This window comes from Microtus oregoni, unplaced genomic scaffold (genome assembly GCF_018167655.1).
Source record: "Microtus oregoni isolate MIOR12 unplaced genomic scaffold, Mior012 000081F_ref0000091, whole genome shotgun sequence".
Taxonomy (NCBI): domain Eukaryota; kingdom Metazoa; phylum Chordata; class Mammalia; order Rodentia; family Cricetidae; genus Microtus; species Microtus oregoni.
In genome coordinates this window covers 2,198,286-2,212,041 of record NW_024544541.1, presented here as the reverse complement: position 1 = coordinate 2,212,041, position 13,756 = coordinate 2,198,286, and the positions used below count along the sequence as shown (strand labels likewise).

At 52.0% G+C, this 13,756-nt stretch overlaps 1 protein-coding gene across 2 annotated transcripts in view; it reads right to left on the bottom strand.

The window, feature by feature from the left end:
* The window catches only part of LOC121441816 (SPRY domain-containing SOCS box protein 1), a 62,903-nt gene extending 61,722 nt beyond the window's left edge, over nt 1–1,181 (bottom strand). For both annotated transcript variants that reach the window (XM_041643137.1, XM_041643136.1), the window contains exon 1: nt 1,006–1,181. The gene's annotated coding sequence lies outside the window, so the exon portion shown is untranslated. The remainder of the gene's footprint in view (nt 1–1,005) is intronic.
* Between the last annotated feature and the right edge of the window lie 12,575 nt (nt 1,182–13,756).

Here is a 13,756-nt window from a genome sequence, read left to right as displayed (position 1 = left end):
TTACCCCAGATGGCACACACGCACGCGCGCGCGCGTACACACACACACACACACACATGCTCATGCCACAGAAATATGTGAACACGCAAGAACACTTAGAAAACACATATTCACAAGGATACACTGACAGACACTCACACAAACACACGAGGACACACGCCCATACTCAAAAGCACACAACTTCCTGGCCGGCCAGCATCTTTAAAGGCAACATTTGACGAACATTCAGAGCCTTTGCCATCGCACATTGGTAAACTTGGAAACTAACGACTCTTTACACACTCGGCAGGAGCGGGGCAATCCATCCCGCTGCTCCACCAGCGACTCAGGCTGCTCCTGTTTCTCTGTTTCCATCGATTTCCTGACATAACCTCGGTTGCCGGGAGAAGCATCGGCGGCTCCGGGGTGGCTGGCGCCGAGCGCAGTGACACCAGGCGGTCTCCCATAGAGAGGCGCTACGGGGCCGCAGCAAGAGGGGGACCGGGACAGCGGTAACCGCTGCAAATAAGAACCCAGACTGGCGGGAAAAGCGAAACTAACTCAGCAGGGTAGCGATGCTCGGTGCAGAAGGGGTCCACTCTACTTGGGCAACCAAAGTCAGCCTCGAGAACAGAACCTTAGGGCGCTCGGAGACTATCGCGCGCCCCAGGCTTCTTTCCGTTCTGCAGCCGCCGCGGCTCATCCCCGCGGCGCGACAGTCCCCGCTCCACTGAGGCCCCCGCCCAGTGCCGCCCCCGCAGGTGGGACCCTGGAGCCTCCAGGAGCCGCCTTCAGCAGCACAGGCAGCAGCGCGCTGGGCGGCGCCCGGCCCCTCTCCAGGGACCCAAGCGAACAGGGCTCCAGAGCCAGCGCTTCGCGCCGGGTGCCCACCCTATACCCACGCTCTGCCCCGCGCCCACCCTCTCAGTTCCCATAGCGCGGCGGCCCCCACGTTGCCTCCTCCTCGGGTCCCAGAGGCCCACCGTGCGCCCACCCACCCGGTCTTCGGCGTCCCGCGCCACCTACCGCGCAGAGAGGCCGCAGCCCCTGGAGCTCTGGACGCTAGCGGGGCTCCGGGCCGCGCCCGCTGCTGCAGAGAGCGAAATCGTTTCCTTCCCGCGGCCCCGGCGCCAGCGCCTGGAGCTGGTTCCTGCAGCAAGCGCGCGGGCCGCTCGAGCGCGACTCGTGCACTGAGAAGAAAAACCAACCGACCGCTCTAAAGTGGGGGGGTGGAGGGACAGAGGGACGTGCCAGGGGCGGGGTTTGTACGCCCCGCCACGCCCCTTGTCGAGTCCCTTACACCACGCCCTCCCTCGGGTTACGCCCTTTACCCCCGCCCTCTCGTCTTCTGCCAGCCACGCCCATGCCGTGCCCCGCCCCTTCTCCCCGCCCGGCCCCTCTACTCTCCGGGCCAGGTCGTGGGTTTCCCAGTGCTGAGCGCTGCGAGGCGCCCGAGAGCGCAGGGCGCACAGGGTGCTGAGGCGGGGCGGGGCGGGGCGGGGCGGCGGGCGGGCGAGCTCTGCAGCCCCCGCCCCCGCCCTCTTGCGGAGGCTCCCTGGGGTGGTGGAGGCTGCAGCCAGGCATCTCTGCCCTGGCGTCTGCAGCAACAGCTTCGATCCCTCTGGAGGAGTTTTTGGGAAAGGCTGGGCCTGAAGCCGGGATTGTAATAACGGAAAGCCTGCAGAGGGCTGCTGTAGTGCCAGGCCCTGCATTGGGGAGTTGAGGTTCATTAATGGGGGCGGGGGCACGTTTGGCAGGGTGAGGTTATAACAATAATCACAGGAGCAAAACCTTGCTTAATTCGTTTGAAACGCTGAGATTTAAAAAAAAATTTTTTTTAGAGGCTGGGTTTCTCTGTGTAGCCCTGACTGTCCTGGAAATCACTCTGTAGACCATGCTGGCCTCAAACTCACAGAGATCTACCTGCCTCTGCCTCCCAAGTGCTGGGATTAAATGCGCGCGCCACCACCGCCCTAAACTCCGAGTTTTAAGGTTCTGTAATGCCTACGTGCAAACGGGCAGTATATGAATCAATTCGTGATCCGACTGGACTGTTCTCACTCTTTATGCACCCATCGGGCCAGGCAGGCATCGCAAGATTTCCAAACCCCCAGGGGCTGGTTACATGGGTATCCACAGTACCCCTAGCTTAGGACCGCATGAGCGACAGGCAGACCTTTATGAACCTCTAGTCTGGAAGGAATCTTTCTTTCCCTCACTGTGCACAAGAGAGTGGTCACAGGTGACTGGGGGGATTTCACATTCCTGTCTGGACGAAATCCCCCTAAGATTTCCCCACTCTTCACCTGTGGGTGGTAGGGAAGTGCCAGGGGAGGTGCTATAAATACTGTGGCCACTCTCGTTATTCAATCACGGTAAAGATGCAACCCTAAGGGCCAGAGGAATTATGTTGCAGATAAGTTTAGTTTTGTTTGAAAATCACAGATGCTTCCACCTGCTATGGACAAGGTGGGCCTGCGGGGGGAAATGTGGCCGCTCTGGGGCCCTATAGGTTTAAGTCCACAACTATTTAGGGGGGCAGCCTTGTCGGTGCCTCGGGGGTGTTTGCCCTTGGCTGATCATCATGGCTCTCTCCCATCAGCCCTTTCACAGTTTGACGACTTGTAGCATTCTGGAGTGATCACAGCAGCCACCTACCTCCTCCATGGGGGCGGGGTGCAAGACCACGTTATTGAACACGGTGCTGGTTCAGCATCACATGTTATTGAACAGTGACACCTGCTGGCAGAATGTGAGATTGCAGTATAGCTCTATCAAACATTCAGAGAAAAGTTTCCGTTAAACTATGCCAGGTTTTGGGTAGTACCCAGGCTTGAAGAGTTCCTAAGACTCTGAGAAGGTGTTGATAGAGAAACAATCATTCAGTGCAACTGGGATTCAGCTCAGTTGGCAGAGTGCTTAGCATCACATAAACCTGGCCTTGCTGGCATAATACCTGTAAACCCAGCACTTGGGAGGTAGAGGCAGGAAGATCTGAAGTTCAAGGTCAGAATCCTTTACATAATGAGTTCAAGGCCAGCTTGGGCTACATAAAATCCTAAAGAGATGAGGAATAGAGTGTAGGGTCTGAGGAGATGCTGAAGGAAGACCCCAGACTCAAATAGTATGTAAGAGCAAAGAGCGCTTATTAATATCCCAGCGTGCATGTGGGGTCGTTCACCAGTACAAAACGGCAAGAATCCTGAGGGGAACATGCAGATTCTTTTTAAGCACAGCTAAGGGGAGTTCCGGGAACAGTTAGGTCATCTCAAATATGATTAGTTAACAAACAGAGTTATATTAGTATATTTTTAAATGACTGAGGTTTCGTCTTATCATTTTTGGACATACTTGCACAAAATTGAGCAAGTTTGGATGTGACTCAGAAGGGGCTGCTAGATTTGTTCTTGCGACAATGTGAGGCTGGCTCAGGCTTTGTCCCTGAATACAAGGGCATCGTGGATAAATGGCTCTTTGTGGGAGAGACACCTGTTCTGCCCTTCTCTGAGAACTGAAACCTAAATTCAGTTGTGAGAATAGGAATTTAACCCCTTCTGGGGGAATCCTGGGACAATAGTTATTGCAATGTTTGTTTTTTACAGAACCAGAAATGAGTTCCTTCTTGAGGAAAAGGCCTCGGGTCCAAACAGAAAGCAGTGGTTACTACTCTAAGCTTGGTGCCACTTTGCACCAGTAGGCACACCTTACCTGACAGGCCAGTATTGTAACTTCAGGATCCATCACACTGGGTAAGACCAGTGCTTTTTCACCTCAGCCCTGCACAGAACCTTCTTGTGCTGTTCTGCACACTGGTAAGTGGTAAACAAAACAGAACAAGTCCCTGGCTTTAGAGAGTTTCCATGTAAACGGGAAAGGCTGCAATGGGATCATTCAGGGCTGGGGTGCTGGATCATTTGGTCAAATGAAGACCTGGTAAGAAAGGGGCCATAGTGGCACACCTGTACCCCAGAGCTGGAGATGTAGAGACGGGAGGATCCTGAGGCTCCTGCCGGCCAGGCACGTTGATCAGCGAGCTCTGGGTTCAGTGAGAGACCCTGTCTCAAAATATAAGATAGAGATTTAAAATAACACACAATGTTGACTTCTGGCCTCTACACACAAGTTACACACATCTGAGCACACACCACACACACGTGTGGGCAGGCACACACACACACAGGTGTACAAATACACAGAGCAAGTAGCATCATTCAGACAGTAGGAGAGAGAATGAAGACTCACTTCATGGGACTGGAGAGATGGTTGAGTGGTTAAGACCAGGTTTGGTCTGCAGCACCCAGGTGGTGGCTCATGGCTATCCATAATTCTAGGTTCAGGGATAATGCCTTATTCTGACCTCTGAAGGCACCAGGATTGACCATTGTGTTCAGACATACAGGCAACACACACACGAATCTTTTTTATTTTTTTTTAATTTAATTTAATTTTATTTTATTGGGTTTTTTTTTTTGAGACAGGGTTTCTTGTTAGTTTTGGAGCCTGACCTAGAACTAGCTCTTGTAGACCATGCTAGCCTCCAACTCACAGAGATCTGCCTGGCTCTGCCTCCCGAGTGCTGGGATTAAAGGCGTGCGCCACCACTGCCCAGCTGTATCTTTTTTATTAAGTCATTTTTTAAAAAAAGACTCATTTTAGGTGTATTCGTTCAATGGTCTGTTTTTCTTTCTCTTAGAAGCTTGGGGCGAGAACACCTCTATTCAGGACTCTGGCTCAGAATTTTAAGACTCTGTATCAGTGCTTCTTATCCTATGGGTCACAACCCCTGTGGGGGTTGAATGACCCTTTTCACAGTGACCTCTTAAGACAACTGGAAACACAGATATTTACATTACAATTTGTAACATTAGCAAAATTACAGTTAGTAAATAACAACAAAAATAATGTTATGGTTGGGGGTCACCGCAGCATGAAGAACTGTACTGAACACAGCATTAGGAAGGTTGAGAACCATTGCTCCATATAAAGAATCTAGAAAAGCCACTCTGTGGTCTCCAGACGATAAGACACCTCTGGCAGCTAGCGACTCGATCTCTCTCCAGTCCCCACCACAGAGTTTGCTGTGTTTGGTAGGTATCTTGATCATGAGCCCAGACCCCCAGATCTGGACTTTTTTTCATCCTCACACGTAACAAGAATCAGTTTCCTCATTCACTCAGCACTGGTACTTATTGGGCATGAGCCATAGGCCCTGCTGCATGCTGGGAGCTTGTTGGATGGAGCAAGAGGAGAAGGATGGAAGATGAAACTGAGTCAGCTCCGGTTCTACCCCACACCAAGAGCTCGAAGCATTGGTCCCATCACCCTCTGCACACAGCCTAGAACATTCTAGAATGTTCCTTGAAGATAGCCTGAATCTTCCCAGAGAAGATCAGCATGGAAGAAGAGTAATTAAAATGTCCAGATTCATCAAATCTCTTTCTAGCTACACTTGTTATATGCTTACCACCTCCAGGAATTACGTGTGTTACCTGTATCCTCCCACAGGGCCCTCCCAGGAAGTACATGCTGTGATTTTCTCTGTTTTGTCATGAAGCTAAAGAAACCCAAACTGTCAATATTCATGGGGTTGGAAGTGGCAAGGAAGGAATATTTCTAGAGCCTGAGACAGCCTTGCTTTTGGCCCTGACAGGAAACTAGTATGCATGCCCTCCTCACCCCTCAGCTGTCTGGTGCTGGCTCTTCATTCTCCTTCCTTTGGGAACTCAGTCCTTCAATCACTCAGCAATAGAAATGGTCTCTGCAATGCCAACTTCCACAGTCCCACTCTGTTATTAACATGGAGCCAAAGGCAGTCAGGATGGCTCAGCAGGTGAAGTGCTTGGTGCCAAGCTTGAGGCCTGGGTTTGATCCCCGGAACTCACATGGTGGAAGGAGAGAACAGATTCCCTCAGGTTGTCCTCCATATTCATTGCACAGAATGCATGAATGTGTGGGCATGCACACACACACACACACCTCACAATCAATCAATATTTTTAAAACAGACTTCTTCCAGAGGTCCTGAGTTCAATCCCCAGCAACCACATGGTGACTCACAGTCATCTGTACTAAAATCTGTGCCCTCTTCTGGCCTCTTCTGCCTACACACAGGCAGAAAGCTGTATATATAATTAATAAATAAACCTTTAAAAAAATCAATCAATATTTTTAAAACAGAGTCCCAAAATCTGACCATGTCCACAAGGCCCTCGATGGCTGGCCTTCTGTCCCCTCTGCACCTGGCACCCTCTCGCCATCTCTCCAGCCCCACCACTCTTCCCTTCATGTCTTCATCCTCCTGCTTCCTCCCATCACGACAGCCACGGGCCTCTCTCCAGGAGCATCCCCTCCTTTCCTGCTCTGCTCTGGCTCCCAGCTCCCATCTGCCCTTCTTGGCTTGATCACACCCGATTCCACGCTCTCCCACCCGGCCCTCCCTCACAACACCTGTCAGAGAGGCAATCTCTGATGAACCCCAATCTCATCGGACTCTTACATGAGGGGCTATGTTGCCCTCCCACAAATGCCCAAGGCTCATCTGGGTCCAAGTGTGACACATGATATCTCTGTCATTGCCATGAAACACACCACCCCCAAACCCAGCCGCTAAAGCAATAAGAGCAATCGTTTATTCTGTCACGTGTGCTGACTGGCTGGGGATGAGCTGGTTCTCCTGGCCTTGGGCTCCAGGGTTATCTGAGCCTGACTCACGGATGAGCAACCCTGGACCTGAGTTGAAAGGGCAGCGGAACCCTGTGTAAGTCCTGATGGCAGAAAACCTGGAAGGACAACCTGGAGCTTGTATGCCTTTTAAGTCTCTGATCTGCTCCCTTCCAGAACAAGAGGAAGTCACAGGGTGGAGGACGAAGATGCCCCAGTGGGTGGGACTGAGGGAACAGTGACTCTTTCCTTAACAATCTCAGTTCCACTGTACTCAAAGAGTATTGGATGAATTAATGAAGACGTTCAACTGAATAAGCTTAGTCTACAAAGGGACAGCCAGGCAAAGAAGGAAGGGAGCAGCCTGACGTCATCAGTGTGACATCTCCATGCCCAGTACTCCCGAGGCAGCTTCTGGGCTGTGGCATGTTTAAAGCCTTGGTTGAAGTTCCCAGGTTCTTCCCAGTTAGAATAAATGAATTTTTAAAGAAAAACCTTGTTTAAAGGGCCAGCCACTGCAACCTGGCAATCCCAGACAGTGGGAATCAGAGGCAGGAGGATCAGCAGTTCAAGACTGCCTCAAACAAAACAAAAGGAAACCTCATTTGGTTAACCCTCACAGGAGTCTTCTGGTGTGGATGCGGAAATGGGAGGCACAGACAAAATCACTAGCGTAGCCACGAGTCAAGTTACTGACAAACTTATAGTGTGGCTTCGAACCCAGCACCTAGCTTCAAATTCAGCACAGACACTGAAAACTTTTCTTATGCCTATGAGTAAAATACCTCACAGAAGCAATGCGTGGGAGGAAAGGTTGGTTTGGGCTCCCAGTCTCGGTGGCTCTCCCAGTGGAGAAGGCAGGACTGTAGGATCGGTTGGTTCCCGGCTGGCAAGAGCTTATATGGAGGCTGTCTCGGTGGGACAAGAGGCAGAGAGCTCAGGCTAGAAGCGGAAGCAGATACCAGCTTCAAGGCTCCTACCCAATAACCCATTTCTGCCAGGCAGGCCACTGCCCCATCGATACCACAACCTCCAAAAAGAGAGAGAGAGAGAGAGAGAGAGAGAGAGAGAAAAGGCTCCATGAGGGCACTTCACATCCCAGCTGTTGGCAGCACCTCATCCTGGTCTCTACCTGAGATCTAATGTCAAAAACAAAAATGTGGGGCTGGAGAGACGGCTCAGCAGTTAAGAGCATGCGCGGACTGTTCCTCCGCTCCCAGCACCCGGCATCAAGTGCTCACCATCACCTGTCATTCCAGTTCCAGGGGATCTGATGCCTCCTGTGGCCTCCTCAAAAACGTTACTCAGGCTTGCACACACAAAATAAATAAAATAAAAAAACCTTATGAAGGAGCAATCAAGGAAGACTATTGAAAAATATGAGAGTAAATAACAGAACAAAAAAAAATTCTAGTAGCCACCCTTGGGTGTAGCAACTGGGTTTGGGGGTGGGCAGGGAACCACTGAGGAGGGGTGCTGTTTTGCTTGTATCTTTTTCATATTTAAAAAAGTATTTGTACCGGGCGGTGGTGACACATGCCTTTAATCCCAGCACTCGGGAGGCAGAGGCAGGTGGATCTCTGTGAGTTCGAGGCCAGCCTGGTCTACAAGAGCTAGTTCCAGGACAGGAACCAAAAGCTACGGAGAAACCCTGTCTTGAAAATCCAAAAAATAAATAAATAAATAAATATAAATAAATAAATAAGTATTTGTGACTAGGAACATAGCCCAGTGTTAGGTCGTGTTCCTAGTGGCCCCGTGTCTGATACCTGGGATTGTAGAATCAAATAAATGAATAAACGACTTGCATGCATTTTAAATAGTTCATGTCTATAATAAAACACCACAGGGATTTCCTCCCCAGAGTTCTGGAGGCTGGAAGGACTGGGAGGAAGTCCAAATCGCCCTGTCTGGGGAAGGCCCGTGTCTCATTTTGTTTTCTACAGCTGTGATCAACACCTTGAACAAAAGCAGTGTCGGGAGGAAAGGGTTTAACTGGCCTACAGGTTAGAATCATCACTGAGGGAAGTCAGGGCAGGAACCTGGAGGCAGGAACTGAGGCAGAGGCTGTGAAGGAACGCTGCTTACTGGTTTGCTCTCTGTGACTCTTCCGGCTTGCTGTCTTAATCAGCCCAGAACCACCTGTCTAGGGGTGGCATTGCCCACAGTGGGCTGGACCCTCCCACATCTGTCCCACAGACTAGTCTTCAGGCTAATCTTATAGAGTTGTTTCCTCAGCTGTGGGTCCCTCTTCTCAGACGACCCCAGCTCATGACACGGTGGCAAACACTTAACAAACACAGCATGCTTGCCAGACAGTTGTAACCTCCTATGTGACCTGCCTGCACAGTGGAAGAGTGTGCGAAGTCTCTCGGGCCTCTCTTATAGGGACACTAATTTCATTCATGAGGGTACCACCCATCTGTGAGGACACAAACATTCAGATAGCAACAGCCCGCGTTGTCCTGCTTACAGCACAAATCAAGAAAAGTTAACTCCAACCGTCCCCTTCCCCAGAGGTGGCCTTCTCATGGTCACCTGGACATTCCCCAGGGAGCAGCAGGCCTTCTGTGTGCTCTGCTGGAGGGGCCACAAGCCATATACTGGCCTCCTGCTCTTCCTCCTAACCACTGACCATGGAGCTGGCTCCAGTCAGGGGATAGAGGCACTGTTGGGGCTCAGAATTGAGGGTTCCCAGCTATCATGGCCCCTGGTTGGCTCTTCCTCCAAAAAAAAAAAAAATCCCTTGGTCTCTCCTGCCAGGCAGAGCTCAGAACCCAGGGCACGGCTAGAGCTCAGAACCCAGGGCACGGCTTCCTGGCTCTCCCTGGCACCGCAAGAAGCAGACAACCCTGGACAAGGCTCCCATAAGCACATCGGCTGCTCTGTCCCCTTTCCATTGTCACAGCCCTCCCCCCCCAATCCTGAACCCTTGCCTCTCACCTGTGCTATGGGATGCCCTGGGCTTTGAAATAGGGCTGCTCTGGTACATGATGCTCTGGGATGCCGGGGAAATCAAACACCAGTCTACCCTGTACTATCCAACCAGTTCTTAGGAGTGGACCAGCCACAGAACCACGACTCACCCCACCCGACCCTGCTCCATCTCTGAGCCATGGCAGCACAGCGTGGGGACCGCTGAATCTGGCTGAGGTCTCGGGCGCCCACCCAGAATGGAGAAGGCGGAGGCTGGCAGGGATCAAGCTGAAGGGCCTTTCTATTTAAGGGGAAAACACAAGGCAATATTTTTAGGTGCCCGCTAAGCTGTCTGCTGTGTGGCTTAGTGGTGGAGGCCCCGTCTGCAGCGAGGACTGCAGCGGAGAAGAGGTGAGCTGGCGCCTCCTGTCTCTGAGTGGCTCGGGAGAGATTCTGACATCTGGTTTTAAGTGTGGGGTCTGTTTTTTTTCCTGTTCAACTGGTAGGTTTGCCTGGAGCCCTAGAAAAAAAATCTTTCAGGAAATTGGTGGCAATCTGAACCCAGATCCTCTGGCCTCTGGGTCCCTGACACTAGACCACCCAGGATCTGGAACGTTCCATGAGTGGGCTGAACCTTTTCCGGTGGCTGCATCCAGAAGCCACTCTGCAGCTGTTGGGGGGTGGGGGGTGGGGGCTGCACTGGTTCCAGGATGTCAGCCTGCCCTCCTCAGGTCTGGGCTTCACAGGGTTCCTGCTCCCTGAGGGGCCAATGGCACAAAGAGACACCAAGCCCTTCTGTGGTTAGGCAGGGCCACACCGGCTTGGGAAGACATGAGAGCTACAGCTAAGGCTGGAAGAGAAGCTGCGCCTCCCGTAGGAAATCCGGTGCCACTGTCGCCTGACCGGATCAACTGCTTGGGGCTAGGTGCCTCCGTCATGAACCTGCTTCCACAAGCCAGCTCTCTGCGTCAGAGCGCTCTCTGAAGGCACTGGCTCTCAGAGTGAGCCTGAGATGTGGTGGTGCATGCCCCTAACCCCAGCACTTAGAAAGAGGAGGCAGGAGAATCAGGACTTCAACACCAGCTTCCTAGCGGGTTTGAGGACTCTATGAGAGCCTGTCTCAAAAACAAAAACTATCCCAGTTCACAGAGGAGGAAAGCGGACCTCAGAGTGGTCACGTGACCCCGTGACATTCACTGCTAGGGAGTGGAGCTGGGATCTGAACTCTGACCTTTCACGTTTAGAATCTCACCAGGTGTTATCGCCTTAACAGGTTGCGAACAGGGGTCCCACATCCTTGTTCCTGGCTTCCGATGGAGAGCGTAGAAAGTGTGTCACGGCCGAGGCTGATCCTCCCTTGTGGACCTGGGAAGAGGAAATCACTGTTGGCAGGAGCTGGAGAAGGGGTGTGTGGGCGGAGTGCCAACAGCCCAGCATGAGCCAGACCGCTACTGAGCAAGCCCATGGGAAGGAAATGTTCGTGGGAAGGGCAGCATGGTGGTCTGGCCCAAAGGCCTGACTCACTTTCTGAGTGGCCAACGGCACACCAGGGAGGTTATGTGACAAGAAACAGCAGGCCTTTGCCCCTAACTGGGGAGATTTGTCACAATGTGGCAAAGAAACGGAGGGCCTGGCCCGCTTCCTCAAAGCCAGGGACCCAGCATCTGCCATTGCGCCTGAACCGAAGAGTTCCAGGGGGAGGAATCCATGAATGAGTGAATAAAAGGTGTGTTGATGGGCAGATCACTCGCCCCTGGATCCCGGAGCATTCGTACAGCAGCTGCATGGGCTGGACCCCTGGTGTAAGCGAGCCGTGCCCCAAACATCCCCAAACATGTTTGTATCTTCCTACAATGTCGCAATAAATTCAACCAGTTCTCTTGAGTCATGCTCCTTCAGCCCCAAGGAGAAGATGCTCATGAACCCAGCTAGAGGGGTGCTGGCGGCCCACAGAGCTGCTGGGGGTCCACCTCAGAGTGGAGTTGAGCTGCAGAGGATCGGACTGTGGGCATGAGACACAGAAACAAGACGGGATAGAGGGCGGCAATGTGGTGACCCAGCAGACAGACTCAAGCAGGGGGACTGAGCTGAGCTGGAGCCCTGGGGACAGTAGGAAGTTCTCTGCCTCTTAGTCCCTTGACACGCATCAGGGGTGAGATCACAGGTCAGGGGGACCACCCATCTCAGTGTCAAGTGTCCAGGGAGGCTACATCATCCCTTCACACATGTGGCGTGTTCGGCAAGTTCTCAGGCTGGTTTTTCTGATACAGTTTTTGTATTTTACTTTTTATTATTTGCATGTGCGGAGGTCAGAGGACAGATTTGTGGGGTCAGTTCTCTCCTTCCACCTTTCCACGAGTTCCAGAGAGGGAACACAACACTGTCAGGTTTGACCGATGGTGAGCCTTCTTACCAGGCCTATTTGAATTTCATTTGCCGCTCTAGCACTGTTTTAGGGCAAAGTCATTTCTAACCACTCTGGATACGGTTTTTGTCTGGGAGACGGTCCCCCATCCCTTGTACATTCATGTCTCCAAGCCTATGGGTGAGACCCGGTCAGAGAGGACTGAACAGCCTTCAAGGCTGTATGGGTCTGTCCTCTCTCAGCCTCCGTAGCCCAAGCTGCCCACCTGGAACCACCCTGTCTAGCAGTTCGGGACCTCAGGGGTCTTCAGAACACAACCTTTCTTTCCCCTCTTCCTTCTGGTGGCCAGCGCCCTGCTTTGGGATCACCATATCATTGGACTTTTTTTTTTTTTTTTTCGAGACAGGGTTTCTCCATAGCTTTTTGGTTCCTGTCCTGGAACTAGCTCTTGTAGACCAGGCTGGCCTCGAACTCACAGAGATCCGCCTGCCTCTGCCTCCCGAGTGCTGGGATTAAAGGCGTGCGCCACCACCGCCCGGCTATCATTGGACTTCTAAGACAGAAACTAGAATCCTGTTTTTCCGTGTCTAGAGATACAGCTCAGTTGGCAGAATGCTTGCCCAACAGGCTAGAAGCCTTGGGTTTAATCCACAACGCTGCATAAACAAGAGTGGTTGCCTGTGTCTATGATGTGTACTCTGAAAATGGTGAGTTCAAGACCAGCCTGAGCTGTGTGAGACCCTGTCTGAAAAGCAAACAATAACAACAAATCTGTTTTTCTCTATGCACACAGCCTTGGGGTTAACCCCTAACCCTGCAAAAATAAAATAAATAAATAAATACATAAACTCAATGTAATATGGATATGAAGAACCCTAAGTCCCGAACATTCTCCTGTGTCTTGGTGGTGTTGCTCTGGGCTGGGGATATGTTCTGTTCTGTGTCTGTCTGCTCTATTGTCCAGGGGTTCTTTCCTTAGGAGTGAAAAAATCCAGTTCAAAGCAGTTTAAGCTGGGAAAGAAGCCGGACGGATTGGTTTACAGGCAAGGGAAGGCGTGGGCAGAGCCTTGGGCACCAAAGGCTGGCTGGAGACCTCAGGCCCCCTGTCTGCTGGGCTTCCTTCTCTGGGCCCAGCAATCAATGGGGGAGAAAAGAGACTGCCTGCCTGCTCTTCAGGCTTGAAACACGGGACCAGCTCTTAGTCAAAAAGAGAAATGTGCTTTCCCTCCCAACTCCGGGTAGAAAATGCCAGGGGACAGTGCTCAGTCCTGGCCCCAGCCTTTGGCACAGGCCTCATAGGAATGCCCTGGTGGGTGGGAGTCTGGTGGGCGGGAGTGCTGGGGCCTCTTATTCTCCTTTCTGAAATAAAGGAAAGGACCTGCAGGGAGCAGACTTGCACGGGACGGATGCCCACCGATGGCTCAAACCTTGTTTAGGGCCAAGGACTGTTTGTGGGATCAGCTTCCCTCAGATCCAGTTGAGACAGGATGGAGGGAAAGTTACTGGGCAGGGCAGGGCAGGGCAGGACACCCATGGAGGCTAAGCAGCCTGCTGCTACCCCCTCTCCCTGGGTATCTGTGGTCAGGGGAGAAGATCCAAATATAACTGGCCTAGGGCTTCCACCCTATTGAGAAGGGCTCAGAGTTGAAATCAGGGGAGAGAAAGGGGGCCGGGAAGTCAAAGCCATGGCCACTATACTCCCTGACACAAGGCTTCTCTTCCTGTCTGTAGTGCTATCCTTTCTCTCTCTTCCTTCATCTTCACTCAAGGCAGATAAATAAGTCAAAGGGATGAATGAGGCAATCTCAACGCCTGGCACTCAGGACACTGTAGGGC